The following is a 12120-nucleotide window of genomic DNA, read 5'->3' as shown; positions in this document are numbered from 1 at the left end:
GAAATCTCTTTAACTACCTCTTTGTCCCTAGACCAGATTTTAAATTAAAAACAGCATTATGGTCCTGCTGGAATTACATAGATTAGCACCTTCTTCAAAGGCAAAGGACATAGGAGAGATGATTCCAATATTTCCACAATTAATTCACATGTGTAGTCCCTGCACAAATACAGTAAGTCATGGTGCATGAGGTGTACTCCTAGAACTTGAACCTATACACTGTCTTCAGTCAAAGATAAAGAAGCCTTCTGGCACTTAGTATATAGCTACTGAACCAGAAAACATGTCCTTTCAATCTCTCTCTTTTTTTTTAAAGATTTTATTTATTTATTTGACAGAGATCACAAGTAGGCAGAGAGGCAAGCAGAGAGGGTGGTGGGGGGGAAGCAGGCTCACTGCTGAGCAGGGAGCCTGATGTGGGGCTCGATCCCAAGACCCTGGGATCATGACCTGAGCCGAAGGCAGAGGCTTTTACCGACTGAAACACCCAGGCACCCCTCAATCTCTATCTTTAAAGAAGTTAAAAAATATTTAACTTTTATGTGGGAAAAAACTGTAGTACATTTTTACCCATCTTTGCTTCAGAAACATGATGACTCCTTCGTTTTCATGCATGATATAATCCCAGGGGTCTTTGATCGTGTTACTATGCCTTAGCCTTTTTTTCACATTGGTCTTTTATTATTTATATAATGCTATCCAGTACTGAAGAATAGAAAATAGAGTAGTATACCCTGTATCTTCTGAAGTATGTACCTCTACAGCATTGAAGATAAACCTCAATGCCAAACAGCTGAAGATAAACCTCTTCAACGAGTAATCCTGCCACTTTTCCTGTCAGAAGTTACTTTTCTGAAAGATTACTTTTCCTGCCAAAAGTCCAGCAGTCCAGTGCACCAGAAAATACCATAATGGAGAATGTATTTGACCTTGATTACCATGAAGAAATAGGGTTTCTGCAACAGAATAGAGGAAAAGAGTAGCATATTTCTTTTTTTTTTAATTTTTAATTTATTTATTTGACAGAGAGAGATCACAAGCAGGCAGAGAGGCAGGCAGAGAGAGAGGAGGAAGCAGGCTCCCCGCTGAGCAGAGAGCCCGATGCGGGGCTCGATCCAGGACCCTGAGACCATGACCTGAGCCGAAGGCAGAGGCTTCAACCCATTGAGCCACCCAGGCGCCCCAAGAGTAGCATATTTCTTAAACTCAGAGGATTTAATGTGGCATCTCTTACTTCATGGCCTGTGATAATCCTAAATGGGTATCTGTAGCAACTGCAAAAACAGAGACAATGCAATGAAAGGCTCAGATCTTTCAAGGACAATGGTCTGAGTCTCCCATCTGGTCAGCATCCCAGATCAGCTGAAGTATTGGCTGAGGGTGAAGGGAAGCTGGTGAAGGTAATAAAGGAATGAAATATACACATTGTGCCTGGCCACTGTCTCAAAATTTCCTACAGAGTAGATCTAATTTGGGGCTCAAAAAATCTGAGTGATAAATGGGAAGAATTGTGGTTGAGGTTTTCTAGCTACTCAGCATCTCTTCCTTTTGACTACCAATAATTTTGGCCTTTAATATATTAGACAGGGGTATCTGAGTGATTCAGTGGGTTAAGCCTCTGCCTTCAGCTCACGTCATGATCTCAGGGTCCTGGGATAGAGCCATGCATTGGGCTTTCTTCTAAGCAGGGAGCCTGCTTCCCCCTCTCTCTCTGCCTGCCTCTCTGCCTATTTGTGATCTCTCTCTCTGTCAAATAAATAAATAAAATCTTTAAAAAATATATTAGACAGTTCCATAAGTGCATGAACTAAGACAGCATTTTAGTTCAATTGTTCACAGATTTCAGACTTCTGCCACAGGACTTTCTTTGCAGCAGTGGGCGTCCACTAAGCTTGGAGACAAGAGCAATAGGTAACTTTGGGTAAGTTGATTCCCCCAGGGATAAAGTCTGGTAAAAAATATATGTCCCACTTCTGTCTTTTGAAAAGACAACCACAGGAATGATTCTTTAGTTTTTTTAGTTTAGTTTAGTTTTGTTTTTGTTTTTACAGGAGCAACCTCAATAGAGTATCCCCAGCATCCCCATATTGGCCTTTCTTCTTATCTCACACTTTGTTATCTTGGCCTGCTCCCTAAGACCTTCTGAACATACTATTTGAACTAAGTGCCATTTTAAGCTTTATCTTAAGCATAATTAACTACAAAACTAAGAGCTGGTCATATTGTATCATCATTCATTTTATTATATATATTTTATACTTTTCTCTGATAGAGAGTTTTGTTTCATAATTTTAAAAAGTTTATCTTTATTGTACTATAAGAGAAATTTCCCTTCCAAACTTAATAAATGTAATGGTATGATTGATTTGTATTTTAAAATGCAATGTGTGGCTGCTATCTGAAAAATAAGTGAAGAAAGAGTGAAATACAGGAAACCAATGAGTATTCTCATAATTGAAGGAATCAAAATGAGAGATGAAGGTGACATGCATATGCTCATAAGGATAATACAATGGAGATGGACAAAGAAGAGTAGATTATTTCCAATACATTTCAGAGTTAGAACTTTTTTTTTTTTTTTTTAAGATTTTTTATTTATTTATTTAACAGAGAGAGATCACAAGTAAGCAGAGAGGCAGACAGAGAGAGTGAGAGGGAAGCAGGCTCCCTGCCGAGCAGAGAGCCTGATGCGGGACTCGATCCCAGGACCCTGAGATCATGACCTGAGCCGAAGGCAGCGGCTTAAACCACTGAGCCACCCAGGCGCCCCAGAGTTAGAATTTTTAATATTTAGTGATGGATTAAATGTCATCTATAAGTAAAACAGGTGGCTTTTAGAAATGAACCTAAACACACACATTTCATCCAAAACATTCCCTAAAATTTAGCACTAATGCTTATTAGATAAAAGTTTTCCAAAAAATAGAGATAAATCAATTCTGTAATAAAACTAGATAAACATTGTGGGGTGGGGGAGGAGGGTTGGGAATTGAGATAAAAGAAAAGAAATGGTAAACTCATGACCTTCGTTTTTTTTTTTTTTTTTAGAACAAGGGAAGAATGGTGTCCAGAGCAAGATCTTATTTTTCCAAGCACAAAGAAAACCTCAGCCTAAAAAAAAAAATTAAATTAAATTAAATAAAAAATAAAGAGTAAATGAATATAAAGGGAAAAACAAGTTTCTTAAGCATTAAAATCAAAGATGTCAAGTCTGGTAAAAATCCACATTTAAAAATTTCAACACATAAGATATTTTCGAAAAGAATACATTTTTTGGTTAAATTTAGCATATTGCATTAACTTAAGAAACTTTGCCTATCACTAATTTTAGTTAATATATTGATTTCTTTATCCCAAAACACAGTAGCTGAACAATAATTGAAACAAAATTATAAGAAAGATAATAATAATGGAAGCTAATTAACACTAATTGATTTTTACTATATGTTGTCTTCTCTCATAACTCAGTAAGTATTAAACTAATTTTCCCCAAACTATCCTAATGAAATAGATATTATTAAGACTTTCATTTTATAAATGAGGAAACAAAGATAGAGAAGGAATAAATATCTTCTGAGGGCTATAGAGGAAAAAAGTGGTAGAAGTAAATATTAAGGAAAAAAAGTATATCCTCAAAGTTCAAATTTTTAGAGTCAAAAAATAAAACTATGTCTTGCTGGTAATTCTAATTTTTAAAAACTGTACCATAATTGTAGAAAATTATTTTATTTCTTTAAGTATCATATTCTCATTTGCTCACATTTTAGGATTTCTGAAATTGGACTATATATTAAAATGGATGTGTACATTAAGGTAGCTTTTATTTTCTTCAAGAACTACAATTAAATTTATGGTATTTTTTATAGGAGGTGACATTTTAGGATAAAGAACATATGAAACTTTTTATTTGCTTATTTTAATATTAACAAATGGACTTTGTCATTACTATACTGAAAGTAGTTTCCCAGATAATTTTAATACTAACTTTAAAACAAGAAATAAATTATTCCATATAAAAAATTCATAAATTGAAAAATATTTTTATACAGATTTTCCTTTCTTTATTTTTTTGGTGACTTGTTTGAGTACCCATTCCTGATATTGAGAGATATATACTCTTGACTTAAAACTTATATATATAGCACTGGTTGGGGCGCCTGGGTGGCTCAGTGGGTTAAAACCTCTGCCTTCAGCTCAGGTCATGATCTCAGGGTCCTGGGATTGAGCTCTGCATGGGGCTCTCTGCTCAACAGGGAGCCTGCTTCCCTTCCTCTCTCTCTGCCTGCCTCTCTGTCTACTTGTGATCTCTGTCTGTCAAATAAATAAATAATAAAAAAAAAACCAACTTATATATGTAGCACTGGTAAAATAGCGTGAGACTATTCAAAGTATCATGAGGCTCTCTGCTCAGCAGGGAGCCTGCTTCCTCCTCTCTCCCTGCCTGCTGCTCTGCCTACTTGTAATCTCTGTCTGTCATATAAATAAATAAAATATTTAAAAAAAATGTGGTCACAATTGTAGATCCTTTTGTTAACAAATATCTCCATCTACTTTGTTTCATAAGAATGGCAAAAGATCCAGGTTGAGTTCAGTGAGTAAAGAACTATAAAACCTGCCAATAAAATAAAGCAACTCATGCTTTACCAATCTATTTCAAACACTTTCTTGATCTGTATACCCTCCCAAAGGAGCTCTGGGTTGATTATCTACTTCTGATTCAGTTTCTGGTCAAATGGCTTATAAAATTTACCTGGAATGTTAACATAATCAAAATTCTACTGATGATCCTAAATTTAAGAAATACAAAAGTAGTTGCATGGGATAGGTGAGAATTTCTTTTTAAAGATTAATCTAACCATGGATGATGAGCATACTGACAGTTGTTTAAGTTGTTGTATGAAGTCCCAAATGTCAATGCTAATGTGCTGGTTCTGCCTCCTGAATTTCATCTGAAAAATAAGAATGATAGTAACTCTTTTGTTTTCTTTATGTACTTGTGAGAACAAATATACATCACATTAAATGTGTAGATTGCTTTAGGTAGCATAGACATTTTCACAATATTTATTCTTCCAATCCAGGAGCATGGAACATTTTTCCATTTTTTTGTGTCTTCCTCAATTTCTTTCATGAGTACTTTATAATTTTCTGTGTATAGATTCTTAGTCTCTTTGGTTAGGTTTATTCCTAGGTATCTTATAGTTTTGGGTACAATTGTGAATGGGATTGACTCCTTAATTTCTCTTTCTTCAGTCTTGTTGTTGGTGTACAGAAATGCAACTGATTTCTGTGCATTGATTTTATATCCTGACACTTTACTGAATTCCTGTACAAGTTCTAGCAGTTTTGGAGTGGAATCTTTTGGGTTTTCCACATATAGTATCATATCATCTGCGAAGAGTGATAGTTTGACTTCTTCTTTACCAATTTGGATGCCTTTAATTTCTTTTTGTTGTCTGATTGCTGAGGCTAGGACTTCTAATACTATGTTGAATAGCAGTGGTGATAATGGACATCCCTGCCGTGTTCCTGACCTTAATGGAAAAGCTTTCAGTTTTTCTCCATTGAGAATGATATTTGCGGTGGGTTTTTCATAGATGGCTTTGATAATATTGAGGTATGTGCCCTCTATCCCTACACTTTGAAGAGTTTTGATCAGGAAGGGATGCTGTACTTTGTCAAATGCTTTTTCAGCATCTATTGAGAGTATCATATGGTTCTTGTTCTTTCTTTTATTAATGTGTTCTATCACATTGATTGATTTGCGGATGTTGAACCAACCCTGCAGCCCTGGAATAAATCCCACTTGATCGTGGTGAATAATCCTTTTAATGTACTGTTGAATCCTATTGGCTAGTATTTTGGCGAGAATTTTTGCGTCTGTGTTCATCAAGGATATTGGTCTGTAGTTCTCTTTTTTGGTGGGATCCTTGTCTGGTTTTGGGATCAAGGTGATGCTGGCCTCATAGAATGAGTTTGGAAGTTTTCCTTCCATTTCTATTTTTTGGAACAGTTTCAGGAGAATAGGAATGAGTTCTTCTTTAAATGTTTGGTAGAATTCCCCTGGGAAGCCGTCTGGCCCTGGGCTTTTGTTTGTTTGGAGATTTTTGATGACTGTTTCAATCTCCTTACTGGTTATGGGCCTGTTCAGGTTTTCTATTTCTTCCTGGTTCAGTTGTGGTAGTTTATATGTCTCTAGGAATGCATCCATTTCTTCCATCAAAAGAAATGAAATCTTGCCATTTGCGACGACGTGGATGGAACTAGAGCGTATCATGCTTAGTGAAATAAGTCAATCGGAGAAAGACAACTATCATATGATCTCCCTGATATGAGGACATGGAGAAGCAACATGGGGGGGTAGGGGGATAGGAGAAGAATAAATGAAACAAGATGGGATTGGGAGGGAGACAAACCATAAATGACTCTTAATCTCACAAAACAAACTGGGGGTTGCTGGGGGGAGGTGGGATTGGGAGAGGGGGTGCGGGCTATGGACATTGGGGAGGGGAGGCGAACCATAAGAGACTATGGACTCTGAAAAACAACCTGAGGGTTTTGAAGGGTCAGGGGTGGGAGGTTGGGGGAACAGGTGGTGGGTGATGGGGAGAGCACGTTTTGCATGGAGCACTGGGTGTTGTGCAAAAAGAATGAATACTGTTACACTGAAAAAAAAATAAATAAATAAAAAGGAAAAAAAAAATATACATCACAAATAATTTTAATAAAACTAAGAAATCTGTAAACACTATATATAAATTTATACTATACTATATACTATGTATACTATGGAAATCTAAGGTAGTATTACTCCTAATCTCATCCTTTACCAGAATTATTATTTTAAACTATATTTACTAAGTTTAATATAAATGACTAATTACTGATATGCTTTAACTGTATGGATTTGATTTTAGGACTGACCTAAATTTAATATTTCTCTCCCTGGAGAGAAGGGGAAAAAGGCAGAAAAGCAAGGACATTGCAAATTGCTTCTTTGATTACATAGTCTCACCCTCATCATCATTTTAAGTTGTTATATGCATTCAATATTTAGTTATTTTGGTATATTACCAGAATTATCCATATCTTGATTATAAATTCTTATAAGATCACTCACTCTTGGTTTTATACATTGTCTTATACTTATGCATTTCTCTTTGGCAATATTATGTTATATATTATCACTCCATTGTTTCTACTCCTGATCACACTGAACTCACTCATACTATATCACCTTTATTTTCCCTGACCCTTCATTGGATCTCTCTTGGGAGTTAAAACTATATATACTATGTTTATTGCCTGCTAGGAGCCTCTGGAATTCCTGATGTCTTTACCCAGGCTGTAATAATATAGGTTCCTAACTGTAGAGCCATAACTGTCAATCTATGATCTCTGCATAACCAGACCTCTTTGCATGATGAGGGATTAGGAACTATGCATTTGAAACTTCACTAATGCACATGCATATTCCTGGTTTCCTGGAAAAGTGCTACTGGAAAGATGATTCTCTCTTTCACCTTCCTTACCCCAAGAACACACACCAAACAAATGGTCACATTTAATATACATATTTTCCTCGTTTTAAATTTCTTCTTGCCATAGCCAGAACTGAGAGAGGTATGTTTATTTCCACCCAGGGAATCACACATAAGCTTTGACAAACTAAAAAGCAGAAGCAGGGAAGGTTAGCACTGAGGGGAGAAGTTAGCAAAACAAAACAGAACTGTAAATGAAAGAGCATATCCAAGAATTTGAATAATCTGCCACTTGTGCTCTTATGATGAAAAAAAACAGAAAAAAAATCTCAAGGTTTATGATTACTGCTTTTACAAAAAATGATCTATGGAACAGCACATTAAGTTTTCCATGGGATAGTCTCACACTATTTTACCAGTGCTACATATATAATAACTTTTATCTCATGCTTCTGCCAAAATGAATTATTTTCAATATGCTTACCTTACATTTACTGTCTTTTCTCATCTCTTCTTATTAAGGAAAATTCCCATATCTTCCTATGATCTCTGCATATTCAAACCCTATTTCTCAAGGCATCTTCAGTGTCTTGTCCTGCACAGAGCCTTTCCTGATCCTAACGTTGGAAATGAATTCTTTTTCTTCTCATTCCCCAAAGTACTTTATGTTTCAGTTTTGAGCTTATATTTTTGAATGGTATTATGGGTAAACTTAGATAATAACTGGTCTTACATATTTAATCCTATTTGTCTTTGTTTCCAATAGCATCTAGCCTAGTGTTTTACATAGAGCATTTGGGGAAAAAAATGACTACTGACAGAATGGATATATAAAACAGTGATTCCATTTAAGCCACTGTATAATGCCATATGTTCAACAGTAACATTTATTAAATATATTTAATAATATAATACTTATTAAATATTATCTGATGGTTATGGTCAAAATGTTTAAGTACAGCTACTCAAGTGAAATTTCCATTTCTATCTATAAATACTATTTCCTAATCTTAATAAGTTGGCTTCTCACAACAAGAATAAATATCCTTTGCACCATATAGTGTAGCAAGACTTTTTTAAATTGCTATGGTTTTCAAAAACTGCTGTTCTTTTAGCCCATTAAATTTTTTACAAAAACTATTAAAGAGTATCTATCCTACATTACCTTTAAATATGTTGAATAAACATCAAAATAACAATATTTCAGTCACATTAAAATTCTGTATCTTCCTTCTGATGTACTATTTTAACATCTATATATGTAATAAATATATTATACATACAATATGAAAGTTAACTACGAAAAAGATTCATTTTATACATATTGAACATCGGCGTTCAGACCCAAATACAGAGCAAACTGGGATGCAGCAATACCTGGATAGGGAAGGAAACTGTGGTGAGGGGACTCGGGTTTTAGACATGCTGAAATTTAGGTATGTGCATTAGAGGAAGGGGTAGCCAGTGGATTCAATGTTGGCATTCAAATACAACTTTCATGTGCAATAGGTAGGATATTTAAAAAGCACTTTCCAGACAATGGCAGGCCTTTGCTTCAGACAGATCACCACGTATTATTTGTACAATGCTTATCCATGTAGAACAGGACTGAAATCAGTGAAGTGGGGATTGTAAAGATTTAGTCTGTGTATTAGCATTGTAATAAAAAGAGCTCTGATTTAGAACTAACTCAGCTATGATTCAGATCTGAAATTCAATTAGATTACTGAGGTGGAAGCCCAGTTGTATTAATCAGCCAAACACAACCAACTTCAGAAAATAATACAATTTAGAAAACAGAAATATCTTGTCTTTTCTTAAGAAAATCAATTCTAAAAAAATATAATCAGATAAAATATAAAACCTATCCCACCCTGGGTATTTTCTCAATCTAAGATTAACTTAGACATAGGAAGAAAAGCTATTAAAACTAATAGACAAATATAGTAAAGTGGTATGATACAAAAACATATAAAAATAAGTCATATTTGTATATACTAATAATGCCCTCCCTGAGAAGGAAATTAGGAAAACCCCATTTACAACAGCATCACAAAGAATAAAATACTCAGCAATAAATTTAACCAAGGAGATGAAAGACTTGCACAATGATAACAACAAATCATCAATAAAAGAAATTAATGACAAAAATAAATGAAAAGACATTCCATATTCATGGACTGGAAGACTTAAGTTTGTTAAAATGTCTATATTACCCCAAATAATCTACAGAGTCAATGTAATTCCTATCAAAATCCCAATAACATTTATTTTACAAAAATAGGAAAAAAATCCTAAAATTAATATAGAATCACAAAAGACCCCAAATAGCCAAGACAATCTTAAGAAAGAATAACAAAGCTGGAGGCATCACATTTCTTGATTTCAAAATATAATACATAGTCATTGTAATCGAAACTGGCAGGTACTGGCAGAAAAACAGACATATAGACCAACAGGGCAGACTAGAGAGCCTAAAAATAAACCCCCACACATACAGTCAATTGACTTTTGAAAAAGGAACCAAGAAGACAACAGGAAAAGGATAGTCCCTTCAACAAGTGGTGTTGGGAAAACTAGATACCCACATGCAAAAGAATGAAATGAGAAACTTTTTTCTTACACCATACAAAAAGTCAACTTAAAAATGAATTAAATATTTCAATGCAAGATCTGGAACTGTGAAACTTACAGGAAAACAGGTGACAAGATTCATGACATTGGATTTGGCAATGATTTCCTGGATAGAACACCAAAACCAGGCAAAAAAAGAAAAATTAGACAAGTAGGACTCCATTAAACTAAAAGTTTTCTGCACAGCAAAGCAAATAATCATTGGAGTGAAAAAAAATGACCTACAGAATGAGAAATATTTGCAAACCATATATCTTGTAACGGATTTGTCACAAATTGAATATATCCCCACAAAATTCGTATGTTGAAAACCAGTCCCCGATGTGGTAGTACTAGGAGGTGGGGCCTTTAAGAGGTAATTAGGATTAGATGAGTTCATGAAGGGGGAGCCCTTATTAATGGATTTGAAGCTTTTAAGAGTCCACAGAGAGCTTGCCCCTTTCTGCAGTCTACCATTGGAAGATACAATGAGAAGAGGGCATTATATAAACCAGAGTTCACCAGAACCAGATCATCCTATCAATCTGATATTGGACTTACAGCCTCCAGAACTGTGAGAAGTAAATTTCTGTTGTTTATAAACCACCCAATCTACTCTATTCTGTTATAGTAGCCCAAACTAAGACCAAATTATATCCAAAACACACAAAGAATACCTACGATCCAACAGCAAAGAAACACATAACCTAATTAAAAATGGGCAAAAATTTTGGAGCAAATTAGAATCTTGACACTGTTGGTGGCAATATAAAATAGTGTAAGCGCAAGTATATAAGTATTGTGTCTTCTTGCAAGATGGACATGGCATGCAAATAATGCCATTAGCTACATTTCGTGTCTGAGCTCCTTTGATAAAATCTAAACTTCTACCATACTTTTACTTAAATTTTCCAGACTTCTCTATAGATCTGGATTTTTGACTCGTGTACATTATGGTCTTTTTTCTTTTCTTTTTTTTCCATTATGTTCTTGAAGTAGTTTCTCAAAATACTTATATTACTACTTATTCAAAGATCTATTTATTTTAGAGAGAGAGAGAGCATGTGAGAGCAGGGGGAGGGACAGAGGAAGAGGGAGACAGAACCTCAAGCAAACTCCCTGCTGAGCATGGAGCCTGCTGGGGGCTCCATATTATGACCCTGAGATCATGAGCTGAGCTGAAATCAAGAGCAGTCTGCTTAACTGACTGAGCCATCCAGACACGCCCAAATGTTCATATTACTTCTGATATTAAATAAATTTATAATTTTAGTCAATTTGCAAAATTTACCCAAATGGAATTAAACTGATCAAAACTTTAATGTTAGAACGACTAAAATCAGTAACACAAGAAACAACAGCTGTTTGTAAGCATGTGGAGAAAGGGGAAACCTCTTGCACTGTTGGTGGGAATGCAAACCCATGCAGCCACTGTAGAAAACAGTATGGAGTTTCCTCAAAAAGTTAAAAATAGAACTATCCTACCATCCAGCAATTGCACTATTAGGTACTTAACCCAAAAATACAAAAATACTAATTTAAATGCATACAGGCACCCCAGTGTTTATAACATTATCTGCAATAGCCAAATTATGGAAACAATGCGGGTGTCCATTGACTGATGAATAGATAAAGAAAATGGAATATTACTACTCAGCTTTCAAAAAGAATTAAATCTTGCCAGTTGTGATGATGTGGATGGAGCTAGAGAGTATTATGCTGAGTGAAATAAGTCAGTCAGAGAAAGACAAATACCATATGATTTCACTTATCTGATATAATTTAAGAAACAAATGAGCAAAGGAAAAAAAAAAAGGAGATAAAGGCAAACCTAGAAACAGACTTTTAACTATAGAAAACAAACTAATGGTTACCAGAGAGGAAGTAGACTTAAGATGGTTTAAAGATGGGGCGGGGGTGGAGGGCGCCTGGGTGGTTCAGTTGGTTAAGGGTCCAACTCTTGATTTCAGCTTAGGTCCTGATCATGGGGTCATCAAATGGAGCCCCAAATCAGGCTCTGCACTCT

Source organism: Meles meles, chromosome 5 (genome assembly GCF_922984935.1).
Source record: "Meles meles chromosome 5, mMelMel3.1 paternal haplotype, whole genome shotgun sequence".
Classification (NCBI taxonomy): Eukaryota; Metazoa; Chordata; class Mammalia; order Carnivora; family Mustelidae; genus Meles; species Meles meles.
Note: the sequence above shows the minus strand (reverse complement) of the source record.